This window comes from Chrysemys picta, chromosome 2 (genome assembly GCF_011386835.1).
Source record: "Chrysemys picta bellii isolate R12L10 chromosome 2, ASM1138683v2, whole genome shotgun sequence".
Classification (NCBI taxonomy): Eukaryota; Metazoa; Chordata; order Testudines; family Emydidae; genus Chrysemys; species Chrysemys picta.
The window spans coordinates 149,622,037-149,646,646 of NC_088792.1; the positions used below are offsets into that span (position 1 = coordinate 149,622,037).

Below are 24,610 nucleotides of genomic sequence, written 5' to 3' on the forward strand. Positions count from 1 at the left end.
TGGCAGCCCTGGTGAATGGGACGGATCCGCAGCCCCTGCTGACTAGGGTTACCATACGTCCGTTTTTTCCCGGACATGTCCTGCTTTTCGGCAATCAAACGCCCGTCCGTGGGGAATTGCCGAAAAGCCAAACATGTCCGGGAAAATGCCGGCCGGGCACTTCCCCTCCCGCGGCTGCTCTGCCCCGTCCTCCCCGCTCAGTCTTTAAGAGCCAAGCTGCCTGAGCCAGCGCTACCGGCTTCGGGCAGCCCCCCCTGCCTCCGGACCCCGAGCCACGGGCCAGGCACTTCCCTTCCCGGGCTCCAGCTGAGCTGCTCCGCTCCTCCCCTCTCAGACTTTAAGAGCCGAGGTGCCCGAGCCAGCGCTACTGGCTTCGGGCAGCCCCCCCTGCCTCCGGACCCCGAGCCACGGGCCAGGCACTTCCCTTCCCGGGCTCCAGCTGTGCTGGGGAAGCGCCGGCCGGGGGCGCAGGGTCTGGGGGCTGCCCGGCAAACCGTGAAGCCGGTAGCGCTGGGGCAGCCCTTTCCCCATGGCTGGGAGTGGGAGGGAGGAGGGGGCTGAATTAGGGCGGGGAAGGGGCGGAGTTGGGGCGGGGCTAGGGGGTGGGGAAATGGGCGGGGTCAGGACCCGTGGAGGGTCCTCTTTTTTTATTTATTAGTCATGGTAACCCTACTGCTGACTGAATCCTCCTGTTCTCTCCAGAACGGGTCCAGCCTTGCCAGCAGCAGGACAAGCGTCCCCTGCCCATGTGCCTCAGCCCTGCCTGGTCAGATGCCATCACCCGTCAGTCCTTGGCCTCCCAGGCTGCCAGTGATGGGAGCAACTCTGGGTGGTGGCTCGGGTGACACAGACACCAGACCACTAGGAATTGGGTGCGGCCCTGTGGGACAGGAGAGTCTCGCAGAGGGCACTTGGGGGACTCTCCTGCCCTTCCCAAGAGCGATAGCACCCTGTCCTAAGAACGTAAGTCTGGGATGAGGCAAAGCTTGTCATTAATTAGCCTGGCTAAAGAGCTGGGTGGAGCTGCTCCGGGGACAAGCTGGCTCGCTCCTGCTCATGGAGGTGAATTCATCTCCCTTCCCAGGAGCACCTGCTCTCCCTTTCATTCCCCACCAGGCTCCTTGTGCCAGGCCAGCGAATGGCCACAGGATGGGAATGAGGCCTGGGCCCCGCCCCAATCTCCTGAGTCTAATGCAGCTGCTCACCTTGTCCCCCATCAGCTGCTGGGTTTCCCCCAGGAGGGAGTAGGTGACAGGGAGAGAGACACACGCATTTGTCCTTCTGGTTGCAGGGCTTGTGTCCTTCCAATCCCATTGGTGGCTGCACAGTGGGCAGAGTCCTCGCTGCGTGCCCGGCCCAACAGAATTGCAGGGCGTGGTGTGGAACACAGAAAGAGATAGAGAGAGACATCCTCCAGTCGGGGTCAGTCTGAGAGAAATTGGCTGGGGTCCCAGTCTCACTCTTCTAGCGGGTGCCATTTCCCAGCTGGGTTCCTTACCCCTCTGATGCAGCAGCAGCTGGTAGAGCCGGTAAACCTCCAGTAGTTAATGTGCTGTGGGGAAAGGAGGCATTGCACTGACTGCCCTGACCAAGGATGCCCACTGGGGGCCCGGCTAGGAGGACAGACTGGAAAATGGATCTAAGAGTGAAGGTAAAATTGCCCCCACCCCTCTCATCGGGCTCACCTCCAAGATGTAGTGGAGCCTGTCGGTGTCTGGGGACTCTGCCAGCAGGTTCCCCAGCATGGCGTCCAGGAGGTCTGGCAAGACCCTAGGCAGATCCTGAAAGCAAGGGAGAGCCATGGGTCAGAGTTAGGGAAACTGGGGCTAAACTTGCCACAGGATGGGAAGTGGGGTCTCTGGGAAGCACTGGTGAGACCCCCAAACACATATCCTGGCCTCTCTCCTTCACATCCCACTGCAGGCAATTAGCAAGGACTCATGGCAGGATGACAGCTGGCTCTTCAATCCATGACTTTAGCATGATCTACCTGCACTTGGGCGGTGTCCTTCTCCATGCCCAGGGTGAAGACGGTGTGCAGGGCAGCTCGGAGGAGGTGGGTCTCCAGCTCTGGCTCCAGGGCAGGTGTCATGGTGCTGGCAAGAGAGAGGAGCCGGTATTAGACTGTGCAGTACGGGGATGGGACTGGCACCAACACGCAGGTGAAACTGCAGGGAAATAGGCACAGGCTGGCAAGAAGGGAAACTGAGGCACCGAGCCAGGGAATGACAAGGCCAAGGTTTCTCACACAGACAGTGGCAGGGCAGGAATAGCCCCTGTTCCCTGCACCCTGCTGCCCCTCCTGTATCTGATCCTGGGTGTGAGCCTCTCCCCAAAGCCGTTGCAATGTTACTGGAGTGAAAAGAACAGCCCAGCCAGGAGAGAGTGAACCTTCCCCGCACCTCTGCCAGAGGAGCCACCCTTGGGCGGTGACCTGGGAGTGGGAGGGGCAGTGACTCCCAGCCCTGGGCCTGAGCAGCACTGGGGTTAGGGGAACCGGGCCGGAGGGTCTCGGTACCTGAGCTTGCCCACAGCAATCAGGGAGTTGGCGAGGACGGCACCGGGTGGAGAGTTATCAGGCAGCTCCTCAATGAGCTCCTGTGAGACCCAAAGGAGACAAAGGAGCGTGTGAGATTCGGGCCTCACTGACACTTCCCAGTGAGGAGATTACACAGCCAGGGCCCCACACAACCAGCAGGATCCCCCCACCTGCCCCCCCCTCCGATTCCTGCCCAATAGTGACCACTCTCCGAATTTCTCCCGTCTCTTCTCCCTAGTCTTCAGCCCCAGCAATCCCTGCCCTCAGCTGCCCCTCCAGCACCAGCCATCCCCCATCCATTGGCCTGGGGAGACCCCTGCCCCTCCCATGTCTCTGTCCTCCCTCTGGGCGCCGTGTCTCGCTCACCACAATCCTCTCCGCCACAGCCGCCTTGCAGCAGTGCGGCTCCAGTGTGTCCTGCCCTCTCTGCTGTGCAACGAGACGCAGGGTGGATGGCGTGCAGGAACACGAGCTGCTGGGCCTCCTCCTGCACCCACCAGGAGTGGGGTTAGGGGAGAGAGAGCCAGTTAGCCAGGGACCTCCCTGCCCCCACACAGCAGCTGCAGGACTCAGGCCTGAATGGGGGATAGTGGGGACCCGCCCATTGTCCAAATCACCCACCACTCCACCACAAGCAGGGTCAGGAACTGGGACAGTGCCTGTGGGGGGAGGAGACCCGGCTGGTGTGTGACAGACACCCCCACCTCTGGGGTCCCAGATCATGGAGGAGAAAGGTCCCCATTAGGGCTGGTGGATCATCAGGGACAAGACCCTCTGCAGGGGGTCAGGTGCTGGGAAGGGGCAGGACAGTCTCGGTTCCAGCACAGCTGGGGAACGTTTGTACCTTTTCTCCGTCTTGGAGCTGCTCTCGGCTGTTATTGAGAGCAGCCTCCTCTGTGGCCACGTCCACCCATTCCTCCTCCTCGTCCCCTGAGTCCCTGGCAGTCCCTGCACCAGGGAGAGAAGGGGACAGGATGACGCCTGCTGCCACTCGGGGGAAGGACAGGGGCACGCTGGGGCAATGTGTCCCCTTCCCACCTCCGGGACCCAGGGCAGATCGGGCCCCACACTCCCCCGTCTCAGTGATGCCTTCAGCCCCCAACTCCTTCAGGAGCCCATAGCAAAGAGACCCCCCCACGGTGTCCTGGACTCCCTGGGAGGTGCCTCCCCCCAACTGGAGCACCGAGGACCAAAGTGGCAGCATCTAGTGTCAGTGGGGTTCATGTGGCTCAGGCCAGACCCCTGGGCTGGGGATCCGCCCCCATAGCACTGATCGAGGGCCTGGGCCCAGGGTGTTCACAGCCCCGCCCTCACCTCTCCCTGAGCCCAGCCTGACTCCTCACCTGGAACAAAGCTGCGGCGCCCATCGGCCTCGCTGCTGCCCGAGTCCCAGGCACTGCTGCTGTCCCATGGGGAGCGGGCCGAGCAGCTGGTGGTGGGACAGGGATCCTCCACCTCCTGCCCTGGGGAGGCTGGAAGGTCCTCACTGACCGGGCCGGGCGATGCCTCCTGCTGGGAATCAGGGCTGGGCTCCTGGGGCTGCTGCTGCCCACACAACATGTCCCAGAGTCACTCTGCCCGGCTCCCCTCCTGCGCTGGGTCCTGCCTGCCCAGCCGCAGCCTGGCCCAGTTCCATTTCGACCTGGCCTCTCCCACCTCGGCGCCTGCGCTGGGAGCGGGTTTTCTCCGCCAGAAGACTGGGCACTTCCACCTCCTGGCCTGGCCGGGAGCTCCTTCCCCGCCAGGGGGGACGGAGGGGCCGCTCTGCTCCCGGGGAAGATGGCAGCTGCTTCCCTCAGGCTCTGGGGCCACCTGCAGAGCCTTCTTCCTGAACATCCTCAGGAGCCTGGCCACCCTGGAACCGAGCGGGGAGCGGGCGTGAGTCTGGGGTCAAGGCAGCCTCTCACTAACCAGCCTGTTTGGTCCCTCCCCATCCCTGCCCCAGCCAGAGCAGCTCCTCCTCCCCCCACAGGGGTGCATGTAATGCAATCTACACACACTGGCAGGAGTTCATTGCATGATCTGCTCCCAGCGTTCCCCCTCGTCACCTCTGGGGCTGCAATGCCCGGGGAGTCTCCTCCTTTTCCATCACTGGGCTCAGTCACTTTGGACAAGCAGCTCCCTCCTGCCGTCCCAGGCCACACTTCCCCCCCAGGCTAGAGAAGGAACAGAACCCAGGAGTCTGGACTTCTCCTGGGAAACCATTCCCCAGGTCAAAGTCCCGAGGCAGAGCAAGGCCAGGACCCCCGCCTTTCCCATTGATTTCCATGCTCAGCAGCTCACAGGGTCTGGCCCAGCTCAGAGACGCTCAGCCTGGGGAATGGTCTCCCACAAGGGAAGCGTTGGGAGCCCCATTGCTGGGACCTTTCCAAACACACTGGAGACGGCTCTGGAGAAGCCCCTCCCCGGTCTGAGAGCGAGGGGCTCCTGGGGGCGGTTTGCAAATCCAATCTCCTTTGGGAGAGATTCTTTCCCCCTCTTTCTGCCTCTCCCCAGACAGACAGGGGACGCCAACGGGGAACCCTAATGCCACTCACTTGCTCTGCTGACGGAGCGATGGATGGAGGATGTTCAGTATCGTCCCTCGCCCTCCTCCTCACTCCCCAAAGCCAAGGCAGGCTGGAGAGGGTGGTGGTGACCTGAGGAGTTATCCTGCCCAGCCAGCAGGCAGGGGGATAGCACTGGGCGATCGACTGGCTGTGAAAACAAGAGTCTATCTTATTGCCAAGGGACAGAGAAACTCGGCCAGCAGCAGGGGGTGCAGAACACTGGCCTAATGTGGGGGTGACAGCACCTCCGGGATCCTGACATCCCGGCACTTTACACACCTTCCTGGAGCCTCCCATCCCCCCTGGTCTGTAGGGGCTGCTACCCCAACCCTACTGATGGGAAACAGGCCTGGGGTGGGGAAGCTACTGGCTCAGGGTCACACCAAGTGTCAGAGCCAGGGATGGGACCCAGCAGTCCTTATTTCCAGGCCCCTTCACTAACCACTGCTGCACACTCCCTCCCATAGCTGGCAATTACAACCAGGCCTTCATGTCCGGTCCCCCTGCTTTGAGAGGGAGTGTGCTCCGCTGGAGTGACTGGAGCAGGGAACTGGGAGTCAGGACTCCTGGGTTCCATTGCTGGTTTCCTATTGACCTGTGGGACTTTGGGTAAGTTGCTCCCCGCTCTAGGCTCTGTCCCCAGCAGTCAAATGGGGATTTCATACTTTCCCACTATTGGAAAGTGCTGGGAGAATCCCCCAGCAAAAGCTGCTCTGACAGTGCTAAGCAGCATCTGACCATTAGAGGTCAGAGCTCACTGCCCAGGAGGAGGAGTGTTTGGTTCTGGGCTGTTGGAGTACCGGCTTTCAACCATCTGTGCACACATATTATACTAATTGCATCTAGACCACATCTCCCTAGTTTGCTTCTGAGAATGTCCTTATTAACACCAAGATGGATCACATCTACTGTTTACCCACCTCCACTAGGCCCGTAACCCTGCCAAAGAAGGAGCTAGGATTGGTTTGGAATGATTTGTTCTTGACAAGTCCATGCTCACTAGTCCTAAGAACCAAATTGTCCTGTAGGTGCTGACAAACTGATTGTTTAATAAGGAGTTCCAGTATCTTTCCAGGTATGTTAATGGATGGGAAGACGTTCTTTTTCAGGGATCTCTGACGAGAACTGGGGCACAGCACTTAGTTTGTTGAGGCCATAAAATGGAGACAGGCACCTCTTCTCTTCTCCCAGCACCCCAGATACCTAAAAGGGTGGGACTCACATCCCTCAATGGGCTTTAAAAAAGACAATGGTTACAATGTGGCCCCAACCATTTCTGGTTTCTGCAGACTAGATGTTTTAGCAAAGTTTAGAATTCCTTGGTCCTCAACACCATGAAACTCCCCTTTCTCCTTTACAAAGGGCTTTAACGCCCCTTATCTCACCCAGGCTCTCGACTGCCCAAAGTTGGAGAATTGTCCCTGTTCCCATTGCAGAGCACTCCCCACGACACACACACAGAGTCCTCCTGGTGGTGGGAGGGGAACAGAGGAAAGGACAAAAGAAGTAAGAGATGAAGAGAAAGGAGGGAGGGATGGAGGAAAAGGTAAAACAAAAAGGACAAACCCTAATGTCCCCAGTGATTCTAAGGGACAAAATCCCAGGTGGGGAATAAAATTCGGCCACCTTAAGCTAGTGTTTTCCATGCCTAGAATTCAGCTGGTGCCAGATGCATCAGACTGAACAGGTTCCAAACCTCTCGGAGGCTCTTACCTTCTAAACAGGGACGTCTGTTTTCTAGTAAAATCAGGAAAAAGAAAGGAGAAAACTCAAAAGAGGTTCCTCCTGGCGCTCATGTACGTGACCCCTAATACTCTCTCAGTCCTCCAAGAGAGACCTCGAGAAGGAGACTTGCTGAAGGGAAGCTACAGGGGACTCTGAGGTTTCCCTGGCCCTGCGCCCCTGTCCTGCCTGGCTGATGTCAGCATCTCTCTGTGAGGTCACCACCTCCCCAGCACCTTTGACCAATAGCCTGAGGTCCTGCAAAAGGCCTTTGTGATGTCACTCCCACACACACCCCTCCCCTGCAGTGCTAATGTCCTGCCGCAGGCCAGACACTTTGCAGGTTTGAGCTACTCCCTGTGGATCACCTCACTCAATGAGTGTTCATTCTAGGAAGCAAGCCGGCTAGACAGTAAAACATCAGATGCTGCTCCCAATACTACACTCGGTTTCTCAGAAATGAGTAGACTTTATGGCCAGAAGAGACAGTTAGAGCATCTAATCTGACCCCCTGCATATCACAGGCCTCCTGTCTACCACAATAGCTACTTTTGGGGTAAACACATTCCAGAAAGGCATCTAGTCTTTATTAAATGACATCAAGAGACGGAGAATCCACCACTTTCCTTGGTAGCTTCTTCCTGTGGTCAGTCATCCTCGCTGTTGAATATTTGTGCCTTATTTGTCATAGGAATTTGTCTCTTTTCACCTTCCAGCCATTCCCAAACCTCAGCCAGCATTTGTAGCTGACAAATCTCACGAATTGTCACAGATTGCGGTGTTACTAGAGGAGGTTTTGGAATTAACTGATAAGTCACTGGGACCAGATGGCATTCACCCAAGAGTTCTGAAAGAACTCAGATGTGAAATTGCGGAACTACTAATTATGGTTTGTAACCTGTCCTTTAAATCAGCTTCTGTATCCATGACTGGAAGATAGCTAATGTAACGCCAATATTTAAAAAGGGCACTATTGGTGATCCCGGCAATTACAGACCAGTAAGTCTAATGTCAGTACCGGGCAAATTAGTTGAAACAATTGTAAAGAATAAAATTGTCAGACACATAGAAGAACATAAATTGTTGGGCAAAAGTCAACATAGTTTAGGTAAAGGGAAATCATGTCTTACTAATCTATTAGAGTTCTTTGAAGGGGTCAACAAACATGTGGACAAGGGGGATCCAGTGGACATAGTGTACTTAGATTTCCAGAAAGCCTTTAACAAGGTCCCTCACCAAAGGGTCTTATGTAAATTAAGTTGTCATGGGATAAGAGGGAAGATCCTTTCATGGATTGAGAACTGGTTAAAAGACAGGGAACAAAGGGTAGGAATAAATGGTAAATTTTCAGAATGGAGAGGGGTAACTAGTGGTGTTCCCCAAGGGTCAGTCCTAGGACCAATGCTATTCAACTTATTCATAAATGATCTGGAGAAAGGGGTAAAAAGTGAGGTGGCAAAGTTTGCAGATGGTACTAAAATGCTCAAGATAGTTAAGACCAAAGCAGATTGTGAAGAACTTCAAAAAGATCTCCCAAATCTAAGTGATTGGGCAACAAAATGGCAAATGAAATTTAATGTGGACAACGTAAAGTAATGCACATTGGGAAAAATAACCCCAACTATACATACAATATGATGGGGGCTAATTTAGCTACAACGAATCAGGAAAAAGATCTTGGAGTCATCGTGGATAGTTCTCTGAAGACTTCCACGCAGTGTGCAGTGGCAGTCAAAAAAGCAAACAGGATGTTAGGAATCATTAAAAAGGGGATAGAGAATAAGACGGAGAATATCTTATTGCCCTTATATAAATCCATGGTACACCCACATCTTGAATACTGTGTACAGATGTGGGCTCCTCATCTCAAAAAAGATATACTGGCATTAGAAAAGGTTCAGAGAAGGGTAATTAAAATGATTAGAGGTTTGGAAGGGGTCCCATATGAGGAGAGATTAAAGAGGCTAGGACTTTTCAGCTTGGAAAAGAGGAGACTATGGGGGGATATGATAGAGGTATATGAAATCATGAGTGATGTGAAGAAAGTGAATAAGGAAAAGTTATTTACTTGTTCCCATAATATAAGAACTCCACTAGTAACCTCCCTCCAGCCTGACAGTTCACCTTTCAGTACGACCCGTTGTAGTCTCCCCTTTAACCAATTCCTTATCCACCTTTCAATTTTCATATTGATCCTCATCTTTTCCAATTTAGCTAATAATTCCCCATGTGGAACCGTATCAAATGCCTTACTGAAATTGAGGTAAATTAGATCCACTGCGTTTCCTTTGTCTAAAAAATCTGTGACCTTCTCAAAGAAGGAGATCAGGTTGGTTTGGCACGCTCTACCTTTTGTAAAGCCATGTTGTATTTTGTCCCAATTACCATTGACCTCAATGTCCTTAACTACTTTCTCCTTCAAAACATTTTCTGAGACCTTGCATACTACAGATGTCAAATTAACAGGCCTGTAGTTACCCGGATCACTTTTTTCCCCTTTCTTAAAGCTAGGAACTATGTTAGCAATTCTCCAGTCATACGGAACAACCCCTGAGTTTACTGATTCATTAACATTTTTTGCTAATGGGCTTGCAATTTCATATGCCAGTTCCTTTAATATTCTTGGATGAAGATTATCTGGGACCCCTGATTTAGTCCCATTAAACTGTTCGAGTTTGGCTTCTAACTCAGATGTGGTAATATCTACCTCCATATCCTCATTCCCATTTGTCATCCTACCATTATCTCTAAGCTCCTCATTAGCCTCTTAAAGACTGAGGCAAAGTATTTGTTTAGATATTGGGCCATGCCTAGATTATCCTTAACCTCCACTCCATCCTCAGTGTTTAGCGGTCCCACTTCTTTCTTTGTTTTCTTCTTATTTATATGGCTATAGAACCTTTTACACCTTTTACTATTGGTTTGAATTCCCTTTGCAAGGTCCAACTCTACATGGCTTTCGGCCTTTCTCACTTTGTCCCTACATTTTCTGACCTCAGTAAGGTAGCTTTCCTTGCTGATCACTCCCATCTTCCACACCTTGTAGGCTTTCTGCTTTTTCTTAATCATCTCTCTGAGATGCTTGCTCATCCAACTTGGTCTACAACTCCTGCCTATGAATTTTCCCCCCTTTCTTGGGATGCAGGCTTCTGATAGTTTCTGCAACTTTGACTTGAAGTAATTCCAGGCCTTCTCCACCTTTAGATCCACAAGTTCTTCAGTCCAATCCACTTCCCTATCTAATTTCCTTAATTTTTTAAAGTTAGCCCTTTTGAAATCAAAAACCCTAGTCACAGATCTATTTTTGTTTACCCTTCCATTTAGTTTAAACTGAATTAGCTCATGATCGCTCAAACCAAGGCTGTCCCCTACAACCATTTCTTCTAAGAGATCCTCACTACCCACACCAAATCTAAAATGCAATCCCCTCCTGTTGGTTCTTCAACTACTTGGTGAAGGAATCCATCAGCTATCACAGCTAGGAAAATCTGAGCCCTATTATATTACTAGCACTTGTCCTCCAGTCTATATCTGGGAAGTTAAAGTCTCCCATGATCACACAATTCCCATTAGTATTTACTTCATTAAAAACATTGAAGAGGTCTCTATCCCTATCCAAATCAGACTCCTGTTCTAACAGACAGCAAACCCCCCAAAGACAGGGATAGAGCCCAGAAATCGAGATGGTGGGGAAATTTCATTGAAACCGTTTCTGTCCGAAAATCCCATTCAAACTAAACCAGTTTGTTTCTTGAAATCATATCAAGTGGCATGAAAATTCTTTGCAAAAATATTTTGTTGCAAAACAAAAGCATCTTCTGTGTCACAAAAAGAACAGGAGTACGTGTTTGTCTCGTCGCACACAAAGAGGAGACACTTAGATCTCAAAAATTAGATAAGATGTTTCAGTCTGAGCTAAGTAGTTGCTGCTCTTAACAATTGCAACATAATAAAATACAAATAAAATAGACTATTTCAGCCATTCTATTATGTCCTAATCTGATCTGAGTAAACGTGATAGGACACCTCATCTTATGCACTGCTCCTAGTGACACTCTCCAATAGATCCCCATCCTCCACCTGTCGGGAGGTAGGTAGGAGCGGATTGTTATCCCTACTTGAAAGAGGGAGAAGCTAAGGCTGAGCAAGGAGAATTGACTTGTCTTAGGTCACACAGCCAGTCCGTGGCAGAGTTGGGAATAGGACCCAAGAGCCCTGATTTTCAAACTAACCATCGGATCTTGAATTTCAGACATTGAATGACCTGAATAAAGTGTTCTCAAGTGAGTTCCAGACCAGCAAGAGTTCATAGTAATTATTCAGCAAGTATTTTAGGAGAACTGGAATGGTAGAGAAAATAATGAACTGCAGAGAAGCAGCAAAATTTGTCGAACATATGACTGGTTATGACTATTTACTTGGTCTTAAAAGAAAACAACAGGGACCTGAGTCTCCTCCCTGTCAATAACCCCCTGCTCAGCCAATCAGGGTAGCGACCGAGGGGCGGGAGGATGAGGGTTCTCACCAGAGAGCCCAAAGGATGGCCCAGGTCACCGCTGGGGATCACTGTCTGAGCACTATTTCAACGCCACATTTTTCGGTGGACGTCCCACAATGGGAGTTGTAGAGCACCCCCCACGACACACACACCCCCTCCTGGTGGTGGGAGGGGAACGGGGAAAGGACAAAAGAAGTAAGAGATGAAGAGAAAGGAGGGAGGGATGGAGGAAAAGGTAAAAGAAAAAGGACAAACCCTAATATCCCCAGTGATTCTAAGGGACAAAATCCCAGGTGGGGAATAAAATTCGGCCACCTTAAGCTAGTGTTTTCCATGCCTAAAATTCAGCTGGCGCCAGATGCATCAGACTGAACAGGTTCCAAATCTCTCGGAGGCTCTTACCTTCTAAAAAGGGACGTCTGTTTTCTAGTGAAATCAGGAAAAAGAAAGGAGAAAACTCAAAAGAGGTTCCTCCTGGTGCTCACGTACGTGAACCCAAATACTCTCTCAGACCTCAAAGAGAGACCTCGAGAAGGAGACTTGCTGAAGGAAAGCCACAGGGGTCTCTGAGGTTTCCCTGGCCCTGCGCCCCTGTCCTGCCTGGCTGATGTCAGCATCCCTCTGTGAGGTCACCACCTCCCCTGCACCTTTGGCCAATAGGCTGAGGTCCTGCAAAAGGCCTTTGTGATGTCACTGCCACACACACCCCTCCCCTGCAGTGTTAATGTCCTGCCGCAGGCCAGACCCTTTGGAGGTTTGAGCTACTCCCTGTGGATCACCCCGCTCAATGAGTGTTCATTCTAGGAAGCAAGCCGGCTAGACAGTAAAACATCAGAGGCTGCTCCCAATGCTACACTCGGTTTCTCTGAAATGAGTAGACTTTATGGCCGGAGGAGACAGTTAGAGCGTCTAATCTGACCCCTTGCATATCACAGGCCTCCTGTCTACCACAATAGCTATTTTTGGGGCAAACACATTCCGGAAAGGCATCTAGTCTTTATTAATGACATCAAGAGATGGAGAATCCACCACTTTCCTTGGTAGCTTCTTCCTGTGTTCAATCATCCTCGCTGTTGAATATTTGTGCCTTATTTGTCATAGGAATTTGTCTCTTTTCACCTTCCAGCCATTGGGTCTTGTTCTGCCTTTCTCTGCTCGATTAAAGAGCCCTTTAATACCCAGTATTTTCTCTCCATTAAGGCACTTCAACACTTCAATGAAGTCCCCTTCAATCTTCTTTTGATAAGCTAAACAGGTTAAGCTCTTTCAATAGCTCACTAGAAGGCATTTTTCTCCAGCCCTCAGAACATTTGATGGCTCTTTGCTGCTCCAGCTCCAATTTCTAGGACCATCTTTTTCAAAGGAGGACACCAAGACTGGAGGCAGTATTCCAATAGCAGTCTCACTGCTGCTGTGTCACCTCCCTATCCTACTCACGGCTCTGCTCCTACGTCTAATGATGGCTTTAGCCCTGTTCAGCACAGCATCACACTGGGAGCTCATGTTGAGTGGCTTCTCCACTCTGGCCCCTAAATCCTTTTCAGAGTCACTGCTTTCCTGGATACACGTCCCCATTCTGGAGGTGTGGCCGGCGTGCCTTGTTGCCAGGTATAGGAGCTTGCATTGGGCTCTGCTCAAACTTGTTTTCTTTGAATGGGTCCAGCTGGCCGAATGAGCCAGATCGCTCTGTATCACTGCCCTCTCGCCATCAGGAATTACCACTCTGCCTGTATTTTGTCACCCCCCAATCTTATCCGCAGTGATTCTATGTTTTCTCCCAATTCATTGATAACAATTATTTTAAAAAATTAGTCCTTGAGAGCTTCTTCAGACCCTTAGTACCCAGGACCTGCTCCCCACATCACAGTGAGAAATGCTGTCCAGCCCTGCTGGTACATAGGGGATAAGCACAGAACAAAGGTACCTTTAGGAGCTGTGTTATCCATAGGCTCTGAACAACATGTGGGGGTCAGCAGATTACAAACGCACGACAGACCTGTAGTGTAGACAGGTCCCAACTGTGTCTCGGTTTCCCACTCTGTAAAATGGGGAGAACAAACAAAACCTTGATTAGCTCCATTTGATAGCTGGGGAAACCGAGGCACCCAGCGGTGCAGAGACTCGCTCATGGTCCCAAAGCCAGGAATAGAAAACAGCAGATCTGATAGCCAGGCCTGGGACCTAACCCTGGTTTTCCTGGCCTTGCTGCTCTAAGTTTAGTCACAGCCGCCATGTCTTTTCCCCCGTGTCCCTTAAGCCCACGTCACTGCAGAAGAGAGATTTTCTGGTAGCCAGCTGGCTCTCCTGCATGTGGATGTCGTTCCAAAAGACGTGCTCTGGCTCAGTCCCATGCTATGGTTGGCTGAAGGAACCACTTGGTCACATTCTAGCCCTGAGTTATACAGCAGGGGCGACTAGATGCACATAATGGTCCTTTCTGACCTGAACCTCTATCAATCGCTACATTTTCTGCTGCTAGGAAGAGAACTCTGGACCTATTTTCTCTCATTCACTTTCAGTCGGAATAATTTCAATCCAGGCCAAAGGATTTCCTCTTCCATTGTGTCTTCAGCACCTTTGGGAGCAACCAGTTAATGTTACCCACAGGTTTCCAGTTTCAACCTGTCCCTGGGTGAGATGGCCAGGAAAGGGGTTGGAGCTCAACTGCACCTAGCCCAGGTGATGCAGCTTCCTAGGGCGAAGGGAAGAAGTGTTGGGGTCACGTGACAAGAAGCAGCCTGTGACTAGGACCCAGGCCTGCTGAGAGATAGAAGGGCAGCCTGTGCTCAGCCAGGAGAGAGACCCCAAGGGAAGCAGGCATGGGAGGGGCTTGGAGTGTCCTTTAAAGGTCAGGGACAAGCTGGGAAGGGGCCAGGCTGAGCACTAAGGACAAGGCCCTAGGAGGGAAAGACAGGGCAGTTTAGGAGATGGGGCAGATAGTCCAGTTGGTTTCGGCTCCCAGGACCAGACACCCAGAGGTGAAGGTGATTGTCGGGGCTTCTGTCCTTCTTCCCCAGTGTAGATTTGATAGTGGAGAAGACTGATGCCGTAAGGGGGAAGTGAGTTACCCCAAGTGTGACAATGCGGTTCTGGCGGAACCCAACTGAGAGTGCCAACTCAGGACAAATTGCTCAAATAGGGCAGTTACAGCCCAAGGCTGGGGTTTTTCCACCTCTAAGGCAAACCAAACCAGCCAGACTAAGACTTCGGTCTCACCCCACTGGCTAACCGCAAGTCTCACAAGCAATCTCCTTAGACTCTCCAGTTTCCCAGTATTACCACCAGTGCCACACGTTATGGGGACAAATGGTTATAAAAACCAATACCCCAGTAAAAGAAAAAGGTTCTCCTGATCCCAAAGGACCAAGCCCCAGACCCAGGTCAATGTACAAGTCAGACCTTACCCACAAATCACGCTACTGCCAATCCTTTAGAATCTAAAATCTAAAGGTTTATTCATAAAAGGAAAAAGATAGAGATGAGAGTTAGAATTGGTTAAATGGAATCAATTACATACAGTAATGGCAAAGTTCTTGGTTCAGGCTTGCAGCAGCGATGGAATAAACTGCAGGTTCAAATCAAGTCTCTGGAATACATCCCCAGCTGGGATGGGTCATTCAGTCCTTTGTTCAGAGCTTCAGTTTGTAGCAAAGTCCCTCCAGAGGTAAGAAGCAGGATTGAAGACAAGATGGAGATCAGGCATCAGCCTTATATAGTCTTTTCCAGGTGTAAGATCACCTCTTTGTTCTTACTGTGGAAAATTACAGCAAAATGGAGTCTGGAGTCACATGGGCCAGTCCCTGCATACTTTGCTGAGTTACAAGGCGTATCTGCCTTCTCTCAATGGGTCCATTGTATAGCTGATGGTCCTTAATGGGCCATCAAGCAGGCTAGGCAGAGCTAATCTCAGCTTGTCTGGGATGTCACCCAGAAGCATAGCATAAGTTTGCCATACAGACAGTATAGAGCCAATATTCATAACTTCGACTACAAAACTGATACATACATATAGACAGCATAATCATAACCAGTAAACCATAACCTTGTCCTAGACACCCCATTTGACCCCCTTTATACAAGATTTGGGTGCCACTACAGGACCTTGGTTGCAACAATGATCTATATGGTCCCAGTTTATGTCAATAACGTCACACCCCCAACGCAAAATTGATGCAGGAAGGGATGACACAAACATCACTGACTGCATCCCAAGAGCTCCCCATCCTGGGTTCTGTCTCACTACAGCTAGTATTGGGTTAGAAGCCGTACCAGTGTGTAACAGAAATGGTTTATCAAAATCATGTTCAACCACATGATTGAACCTCTTTACAAACTCAAGGTAACACTTAGTTAGAACAATAGTGGATTGGATCTGCTCTGGCAGCATGGTTCCTGTATGTGCCATGTGATCTTGCCAAGAGCTAAAGAAAACTGCTACTTTATCCATACAAGCTCGGGCAAATGTTTGGAACCCAATTAACATCGAATAAATGCAGATATTAATGTTCTTCATAGTCCAGGAATCTTGGCATTTAGCCATGAAAGCAATATGGTAGTGTGCCTCAGTCTTCCTTTTCATAGAGCACATTAGGTCTGGAATGTCCTTTCCCCTGTGAAAAGTTCCCATATTGTTTATAGGCATTACCTGTGAAACCCCAGTGTAACAAGGCCTTTTAACATAACACGTGTTCTCATGTATTCCTTTTAACATGTTCAAGGGATTCTCCAAAAGATTAGGCACATTGTTAATTACAAAATTTAGCAATAACAACAAGTTCATTGCAAGTGTCCATCTACAGTCATGTTTGTCATGCCACACCTTTGGCTCAATACCATTGGAGTTTGGGCATTTTAGGGTTAACCTGTGGCTTCCCTTTGCAAAATTCAGTTTTCTCTTTCCTCCTTGTCCTGCAGGATCAAACCCCGATTTCTCTTGCTTAACAGAATTCACTGGCTGATGGGGTGGGCCCTTTGTGCTAACAGCTATTAGCAAGTCCTCCCTTTCCCAGCCAGGCAAGTAATTTGCACTACCCCAGACCAGAGCCAGTCCACCAGTTTTCATATTCGTAACTGCTATCATCTCCAAGGCTGGACTCTGTCTTAAAGAGATACCACACAAATCCAAAGGGTCTGCGGGTGAGAGTTTGCTTGCTCTCCCCCGCATCCTCAAGCATTTAGCCATAAAACTGCTCTGCTCTGACACATCAGTAACCAAATCTGTCCTCAAACCCTGAAGCACAAACTGCTCATTTAAAGAATCAGAAAGGAGACATTCCTGTTCCAACACCATTGTCTCCCCAACAAGTTGGCCCCACACAGCCACTCGGTTATAGGGATGCCTCAATTCCTTAACAACTTTTACTTCCTCTGAGACCTTCTCAAAGCTACCCACACTGGATCTTTTAAAAGGAAAGTCAGAGGATCCATTCACAACAGACAATTTTTGGCTGCTAGGAACTGAAACTTCCTTGATTAAATCACTCTCACACCCTTCAATTGCAGGGAACTGCATGCACCGAGTACCATGAGGAATCCTTTCTCCAGGAGCTTTTCTAAGCAGCAATTCACCCCTCACAGAAATTCTGCCCTTACCCTCTTCACCTAGGGCTTGCTCTAAAGGCACACTTTCCTGAGCAACAACAGACTCTGTCTGGGTCTTACTTACATTCAGGATCACCTCTGGCCCATCAGGCAGATCTCTACACAATCCCCTTTCAGGTGAACCCATAGACTTCCTAGATAAAAGGTTAGAAATACTTCCCTTCTCTTTGCCACACACCAGCTTAGGAATTTTTTCCTTTTTGCTACAAGTTGTTAAACTGTCCGTAGGTAACACAACCGAATTACCTTTCTGCTCTCCTTGTGCCCTGGCTAGGGTATCACCCTGATCAGACAGAGTTGTTACACCCTTCTCCAACCACACATGAGCAACAGGCCCAATACAAGCATCAGAATTGTCTGGTCTCTGGGATTTCGCTAAGACACTAACTGGATGCAACCTAGTTACGGTGCCATTCTCCCCAGCAGATGCAAACTTAGGACCATTCCCTTCCTGGGCTTTAGTTGAATCCAGAACCAACTCTGAGACAACTAAATTACTCTCAACCATCACAGGCCGAAAGGCACCTTCTGTCTGCTCCACAGACAAAAAAGAGTTGGAGACGCATTTTTCTTTACTAGACATATAATTTGGGATTTCATTTCCCTTGTCCCAGCACACCGGGCTGTTCACAGACAACTGCTTGGAGACTGGGGTAGCTTCCTCCATAGGCAAGTCAATACCCCTGACAGACACAGGCACATTTCCTTCACTGTCACTATTATTCGCACAGGAAACAGATAAGGTATAGGGACACTCATCTTCCACTCTCCTTGCCTTCCCAAACTGCTGACTAGATAAAGCCATCAGCTCACAAGACTGCCTAGGCTCATCCAAAATCTCCTTGTTCTCCTCTCCCTTCGCTTGATCTAATTTCAGATTTACTTCTGAGACATTAGATAGATATTCAGAAACTTCATTCACAGCCAAACAGCTACTTTCCAAAGACAAACTTTTGGAGAAACCCTCCATAGGCACAACCTTAGGATCAATCCTCTCTCGTGCCTGGTTTGTATTAACTTGACTGACCATAGCTTTAATATCATTTCCAATCATAATATCCTTAGGGATTATGTCTTTTACTCCCACAACCATGGTGCCCTCCAATCCCTTCCATTTCAGGTGGATTTTAGCCAAAGGCACCCTGACAAAATACTTAGATAAGGCTACAACAGTTACATCTTCACCTGGCAAATAATCTTCCTTCCTGACAAGACTTGCTTTAACCAGAGTAATATCTGCTGCGGTGTCCCTCCATGCCATACACCTCACTCCATTCACTTCTGCACTGCTAATAAACTCTGCATTATTTCCCCCATATTTAGCTCTAATGTGAGTTTTAAGGTCAAATTCTTCAGAGACCACAGAAACAGCATTTGCACACAGGGCACCAATGCTGGGCTCTGTGTGGCTTGCCTGTGAGTTTACAACAACAGGGTTAGCATTGGCCGTGGCATTTGGGGTTGCTGGTTTTGGGCCGCCCTTCAGTGTCGGGCAGTCTGGTCTCATGTGGCCCAGCATACCACAGTGATAGCATGTAACCTGTTCCGTCCTGGGATGTGAGTTCCTACCCCCCGGACCCCCTTGAACTCCTTTAGAAGAGTCAGGTTTATTTTTAAATCCTTCCCTCCTCTTGAACTGGGGAGAATGGTGATCAGTTTTCCCCGGGGTTTTACACCCTTCTCGAGCCCTGTTTTGGGTATGGGCATCCGCAATCTCTGCTGCCCGTAGGACTGACTCAGGGTCCCTGTCACACACAGCTGCTCTCACATTGTCCGGCACAATGTCTAAGAACTGTTCCAAAGTTATTAAATCCAGCAGTTTTTCAAAACTCCCATGAACCTTGGCTCCCATAACCCACTTTTTAACAAAACCCATCAGCTTATGAGCACATTCTACAAAAGTACAATCCTTAGACATTTTAAACTCTCTAAACTTAACTCTGTAAGATTCAGGAGTAACCTTGAACCGCCTTAACACAGAATCCTTAAACCGCTCATAATTTAAGGCTTCTTGTTCCCCCAAGTCATTAAACACCTCCCTGGCTTTTCCAGTCAGTCTGGTCAGCAGGACAGGCATTCGCTGACCCTCAGGGATCTGGTACAGATTGCAGAGGCGTTCAAAGGTAGACAAAAACTCCTCTATATCCTCAGTATCATTGTAAATGGGACACATCCTTTCCCAGTTTTTCTCATGGTGGGGGGGAAGTGGAGTACCAGGTGGGGATGACTTTCTCCGCTCTTCCATTACTTGGAGCTGAAGTCTGGCCGTCTCCTGTTCAGCAGCGAGCAGCTCTAGACGTCCCTTACGAGCTCTCTCTTCTCTCTCATCAGCCTCCTTCTTTCTTTGATCAGCTTCTTTCTCTCTCTCAGCAGCCTCTTTCTCTCTCTCAGCAGCCTCTTTCTCTCTCTCTCTTTCTAACTCTGCTATTTTTTGCTTCTCCAGCAATCGAAGATCTGCTAGCTTCTGTTCATGCTCAAATTGCAGTTTACTTGTCACACTTTGCATCCTAATTTTTTCTGCATCTTCTGCAGCCTCAGGTAAGGGCTGTGCTCTTGCCCCCTGATCACTGGCTATTAACAGATTTCTCAGTTCTTCCTTTGTAGCTTTCTTTCTAAAGCATATCCTCTTTTCTGAACACAAATTTTCCAGGGCTTTTTTGCCAAGTCCCTCATATGCTCTTTGCTCAGCCATTGCAGCAGCTCTTTAACCAACAAAACTCTCAATCCCAAAACTCAAATTTGGATAGCGTGGGGTTCTGACCCAAAGCTTAATTGACCTGGTTCTGTGGATCCTGCCGACTACGCCACTGTGACAATGCGGTTCTGGCGGAACCCAGCTGAGAGTGCCAACTCAGGACAAATTGCTCAAATAGGGCAGTTACAGCCCAAGGCTGGGGTTTTTCCACCTCTAAGGCAAACCAAACCAGCCAGACTAAGACTTCGGTCTCACCCCACTGGCTAACCGCAAGTCTCACAAGCAATCTCCTTAGACACTCCAGTTTCCCAGTATTACCACCAGTGCCACACGTTATGGGGACAAATGGTTATAAAAACCAATACCCCAGTAAAAGAAAAAGGTTCTCCTGATCCCAAAGGACCAAGCCCCAGACCCAGGTCAATGTACAAGTCAGACCTTACCCACAAATCACGCTACTGCCAATCCTTTAGAATCTAAAATCTAAAGGTTTATTCATAAAAGGAAAAAGATAGAGATGAAAGTTAGAATTGGTTAAATGGAATCAATTACATACAATAATGGCAAAGTTCTTGGTTCAGGCTTGCAGCAGCGATGGAATAAACTGCAGGTTCAAATCAAGTCTCTGGAATACATCCCCAGCTGGGATGGGTCATTCAGTCCTTTGTTCAGAGCTTCAGTTTGTAGCAAAGTCCCTCCAGAGGTAAGAAGCAGGATTGAAGACAAGATGGAGATCAGGCATCAGCCTTATATAGTCTTTTCCAGGTGTAAGATCACCTCTTTGTTCTTACTGTGGAAAATTACAGCAAAATGGAGTCTGGAGTCACATGGGCCAGTCCCTGCATACTTTGCTGAGTTACAAGGCGTATCTGCCTTCTCTCAATGGGTCCATTGTATAGCTGATGGTCCTTAATGGGCCATCAAGCAGACTAGGCAGAGCTAATCTCAGTTTGTCTGGGATGTCACCCAGAAGCATAGCATAAGTTTGCCATACAGACAGTATAGAGCCAATATTCATAACTTCGACTACAAAACTGATACATACATATAGACAGCATAATCATAACCAGTAAACCATAACCTTGTCCTAGACACCCCATTTGACCCCCTTTATACAAGATTTGGGTGCCACTACAGGACCTTGGTTGCAACAATGATCTATATGGTCCCAGTTAATGTCAATAACGTCACACCAAGGTCACCCAGTGAGTTTATATCACAAATGCATACTCAGAAAGATCCAATAGAAACATGGAATTTTCCAGTCTCTTCTTTCTAGGAGTCCCCAGGGCTAAGGTAAAACCCCTGTGGCCCCTCCCCATTCTGCTCACCTCCAAGATGTGCTGGAGTTTGTCTGTGCTGGGGGGTGCTGTCAGCAGGATCGAGAGCTCGTCATCCATGTTCTCTGGGCAGGCCTTGCTCAGAGCCTGCCAGCGGAGGGAGACCAGGGGTCAGGAGCCTGCATTAGCACCGGCGTGCCATTGACCAAGAGCTGGCTGAGGTAAGCGCCGCCTGGCCGGAGCTCGCACCCAGAAACCCTGCCCCAGGTCGGAACCCCCTCCCACACCCAAATTCCCTCCCAGACCTCACACCCGGCACCCCAACCCCCTGCCCCAGGTCGGAATCCCTTCCTGTACCCTAATCCCGCCCAGACCCCACACCCCCACCCCAATCCCCTACCCCAGCCCTGAGCCCCCTCCCGCACCCAAACTCCCTCCCAGACTCTGCACCCCAACCCTCTGCCCCAGCCCGGATCCCCCTCTGGCACCCCAACCCCCTAATCTCTAGCCCAATCCCACAGCCCGCATCCCCACCGGAGCCCTCACCCCTCCCTGCACTCCAACCCCCAGCTCCAGCCCAGTGAAAGTGAGTGAGGGTGTGAGAGTGAGCGACTGAGAGAGGTGGGCTGGGCTGGAGTGAGTGGGGGTGGGGCCGTAGAGAAGGGCATGAAAGGAGTTGGATCAAGGGCGTTTGGTTTTGTGCAAGTAGAAAGTTGGCAACCCTACTTAAGGACCTTTGAAAAGCAGCCTCCTTAGCACCGCTCCTGATACCAGGAGCCAAGGCGCCCCCGGACATGAGAACCACAATAGGCCAGAGCAAAACGCTGCGTTAGAAATCAGAGCTCAGGCTGCCAAGCGAACGATAGCTGACAGCTGACAGACAGGAGATGCGGGAATTAAGGTTGTGCCTTCAGCCAGCAACTGGTGTTCATCCGTTTGCACCACACACACACCTGTAGGCAGGGCCACTATTTCCTTGTCTGTCTGCCTGTTTAGCGTCTCTCGGTCCTTACTGTGCCCATCACCGTGGTGTCTGAGTGGCAAACCAAGGGTTTGACGTGTGCATATGAAACTGCCTGACTGGAAGGACGTGGTTTGGTGTGGATCAGTGAGTGCTGGGGCGATTGGTGGCAGAAGGCTCTGAGGGCCTGGCTCATTCCGACCTGGCTCATTCCAATGGCTTCTACAGCTGAGAGCAGCCCAGTCTCCTGCCTGGGTCCGACGCAAACCAGGAAGTACAGGACCACGGTTAATAATAAGAACAGCTCAAAAGATCATTTTCGCTGACCCAGCCCTGCACAGATTTCCAGCTTAGGTTTGCATTTTCAGCAAAAGTTCTTCTTGATTACTTTCTCCCAACCCACTTCTGCCTCCATAATAGCCAGCCACCCCGTCAGTCGCATCCTGGGGCGCTCCAGGGACAGCGTATGTGCGTGTATGTGTACGTCTGTATAGATATGTATGTGTACATGTGCGTATGTATGTGTGTACGTGTATGTGCACATGAGTGTGTGCACATGTGAGTGTGCGTGTGTATGTGTGTACATGTACCCCAGTCAGATGTATACATCTGGATTTCCTTTGAAAGAATTTTCAAATTGAGCTGATCAAGTGCAATGGCAAAGCACCCAATTCCTCTGCCCCCCCCAACTGCCTTCGCTGCTTTAACGTACAACCTGCTCCGCTGGCACCTCTGACTCCTGAAAGCCCTAACGCTCCCGGGGAGCAGGCCGTGCCCTGCCCTGCCCTGGCTGCCCCGGGTGTTACCTCGGAGGGAATCGTTCCAGATTCCAATGAGTGGCAGGTCCAGGGAAGAGCCTTATCTGGGGGGAGGCTGTACCAGACCCGCCCGACCCAGGCAGGCTCCCAGGTATTCTCTGCTCGGGGCTGATAGGGCTTCTTAGCAGTTTCTCTCCAAACAAATTCCAGTTCAAGACACCTGAGAGCTCCACAGCAGGGCAGCATTCCCAGAGCGCAGCAGGGCGGGGGTTAGGGGGAGCAGTCGGTAGCAGCACCTGCCCCTCGTACGGCAGGAGCGAGAAGTGCCAGCCTCTCTGAACAGAGCAGCAGCGTTCAGCCTGGGCCAGACGTGCTGCAGTGATGGGTAAGAGCTGGCTCGGAGAGCCAGAGGGTCTGTGGGGCAGCTCTGGGCCCTTCTGCTCCGCACTAGGGCCGGGTGGGCGTGTTCAGCTGGGATTGGAACCCACCAGCACTTGTGGGTATGAATGCGGGGCTGGAACCTAACGTGGGGCTCTCCCACCTCGCCCGGGGGTGACTGGGGGGAAGGGCAGAGAGACACCTGGGCTGAGACTCAGAGGAGCAGAGACCCCAGCTCCAGGGAGACAGTCACTCCTGCCCAGCCGGGTTAAATTGCCCAGCTGTGTGACAGCCCCCGAATACCCGAGGGGTTCCCCCCCCCGGTATGTCACAGCAGGGTAATGTGCGTACTGAACGGCAGGGGTTGCCAGAGACTGGCTGGGAGAGGCCTTTGGGGATGGAGGAAGCAGCACTAAGGTACATGCCAACCTCCCTACAGAGGAGGGGCCGTGCCCCGCAGGTGTGGGGCAGGGAGCTGGGACACTGCACGGTGGGTCATTGCTGGCCCAGGCCCTTCCTAGCTGGAGGCCAAGGCATTTCCTTCAGGTCACCTTCCACTGCAGCTTGGCCACGGGCCCCCATAGCCACTAGCCCAGCCAGGGATCCCAAGTCGGGATTGTCACGGCTGGCTCCTCCCTGCCACCAGCAGCTCTTCACTGCCAGGGAATTCCGGAAATCCTGTGCGCCCCTCCCCCACCCACCTCCTGGGGCTGTGAGTGCCCCCCCGGACAGCCCCCCCGCCAGAGCTCTGAGTGCCCCTGGTCAGTCCCTCCCCTCAGCCCCCCCCACTTCCTGGGGCTCTGAGTGCCCTCAGCCAGTCTCCCTCCCACACCCCGGGGCTGAGTGACCTTGGCCAACCCCCGTCCCTTCAGGAGGAACTCGCAGTACCCACCCAGCTCCCACACCTCAGGGTTCCCTTCCCTGCGGCGCTGTGGCCATACCCCCACCAGGGCCGGCTTTAGGCCAATTCAACCAATTCCCCTGAATCGGGCCCCGGGCCCAAGCCCCGGTACGGTGTACCGGCAAGAGCCGGTGCGCTGTACCAGGGTGGCTCGGCTTTCCCAGGGGGCAATTTAAAGGACCTAGGGCTCCCAGCAGGGGCCGGAGCCCCAGGCCCTTTAAGTTGCCACCAGCCCCCCACTGCTGGAGCCCTGGGGTAGGGCTGCGGGGCTCTGGGGGCTATTTAAAAAGTCCGGGGCTCCCGCTGCCTCTACCAACCCGGCCCTTTAAATAGCCACTGGAGCCCCGCTGCTTCCCCAGAGCTCCCGCGGCTATTTAAAGGGCCGGGGCGGTAGAAGCAGGGGAGCCCTGGGCCCTTTAAATAGCCCCCAGAGCCCTGGAATAGCGGGGGGCTCGGGGGCTATTTAAAGGGCTGGGGCTCCAGCTGCCTCTGCTGCACCCCGTCCCCGCACCAGCCCGCACCCCCTGCCCTGCCCACAGCCAGCCCCGTCTCCAGCCAGCCCTGCACCCCCTGTCCGCAGCCAGCCCCTGCTGCACCCCTGCCCTACCTCCAGCCCCGCCCCCCCTGTTCTGCCCGCACCAGCCCTGCCCCCCTGCCCTGCCTGCAGCCAGCCCTGCACCCCCTCCCCACAGCCAGCCTCTGCCGCACCCCCTGCCCTGTCTCCAGGC

At 51.5% G+C, this 24,610-nt stretch overlaps 1 long non-coding RNA gene across 2 annotated transcripts; it reads right to left on the reverse strand.

Annotated features, from left to right (window-relative positions):
• Nucleotides 1-3,868: 3,868 nt before the first annotated feature.
• On the reverse strand, nt 3,869-21,577 carry LOC135981537 (uncharacterized). 2 transcript variants are annotated; one of them, XR_010598592.1, is made up of 5 exons: nt 21,431-21,577; nt 20,936-21,031; nt 13,233-13,346; nt 5,077-5,236; nt 3,869-4,394 (listed from the first exon to the last, which is right to left on the reverse strand). It is a non-coding gene; the product is annotated as an uncharacterized LOC135981537 (long non-coding RNA). The 2 variants fall into 2 exon arrangements; XR_010598591.1 differs by lacking the exon at nt 21,431-21,577 and having other exon boundaries at nt 20,936-21,183.
• Between the last annotated feature and the right edge of the window lie 3,033 nt (nt 21,578-24,610).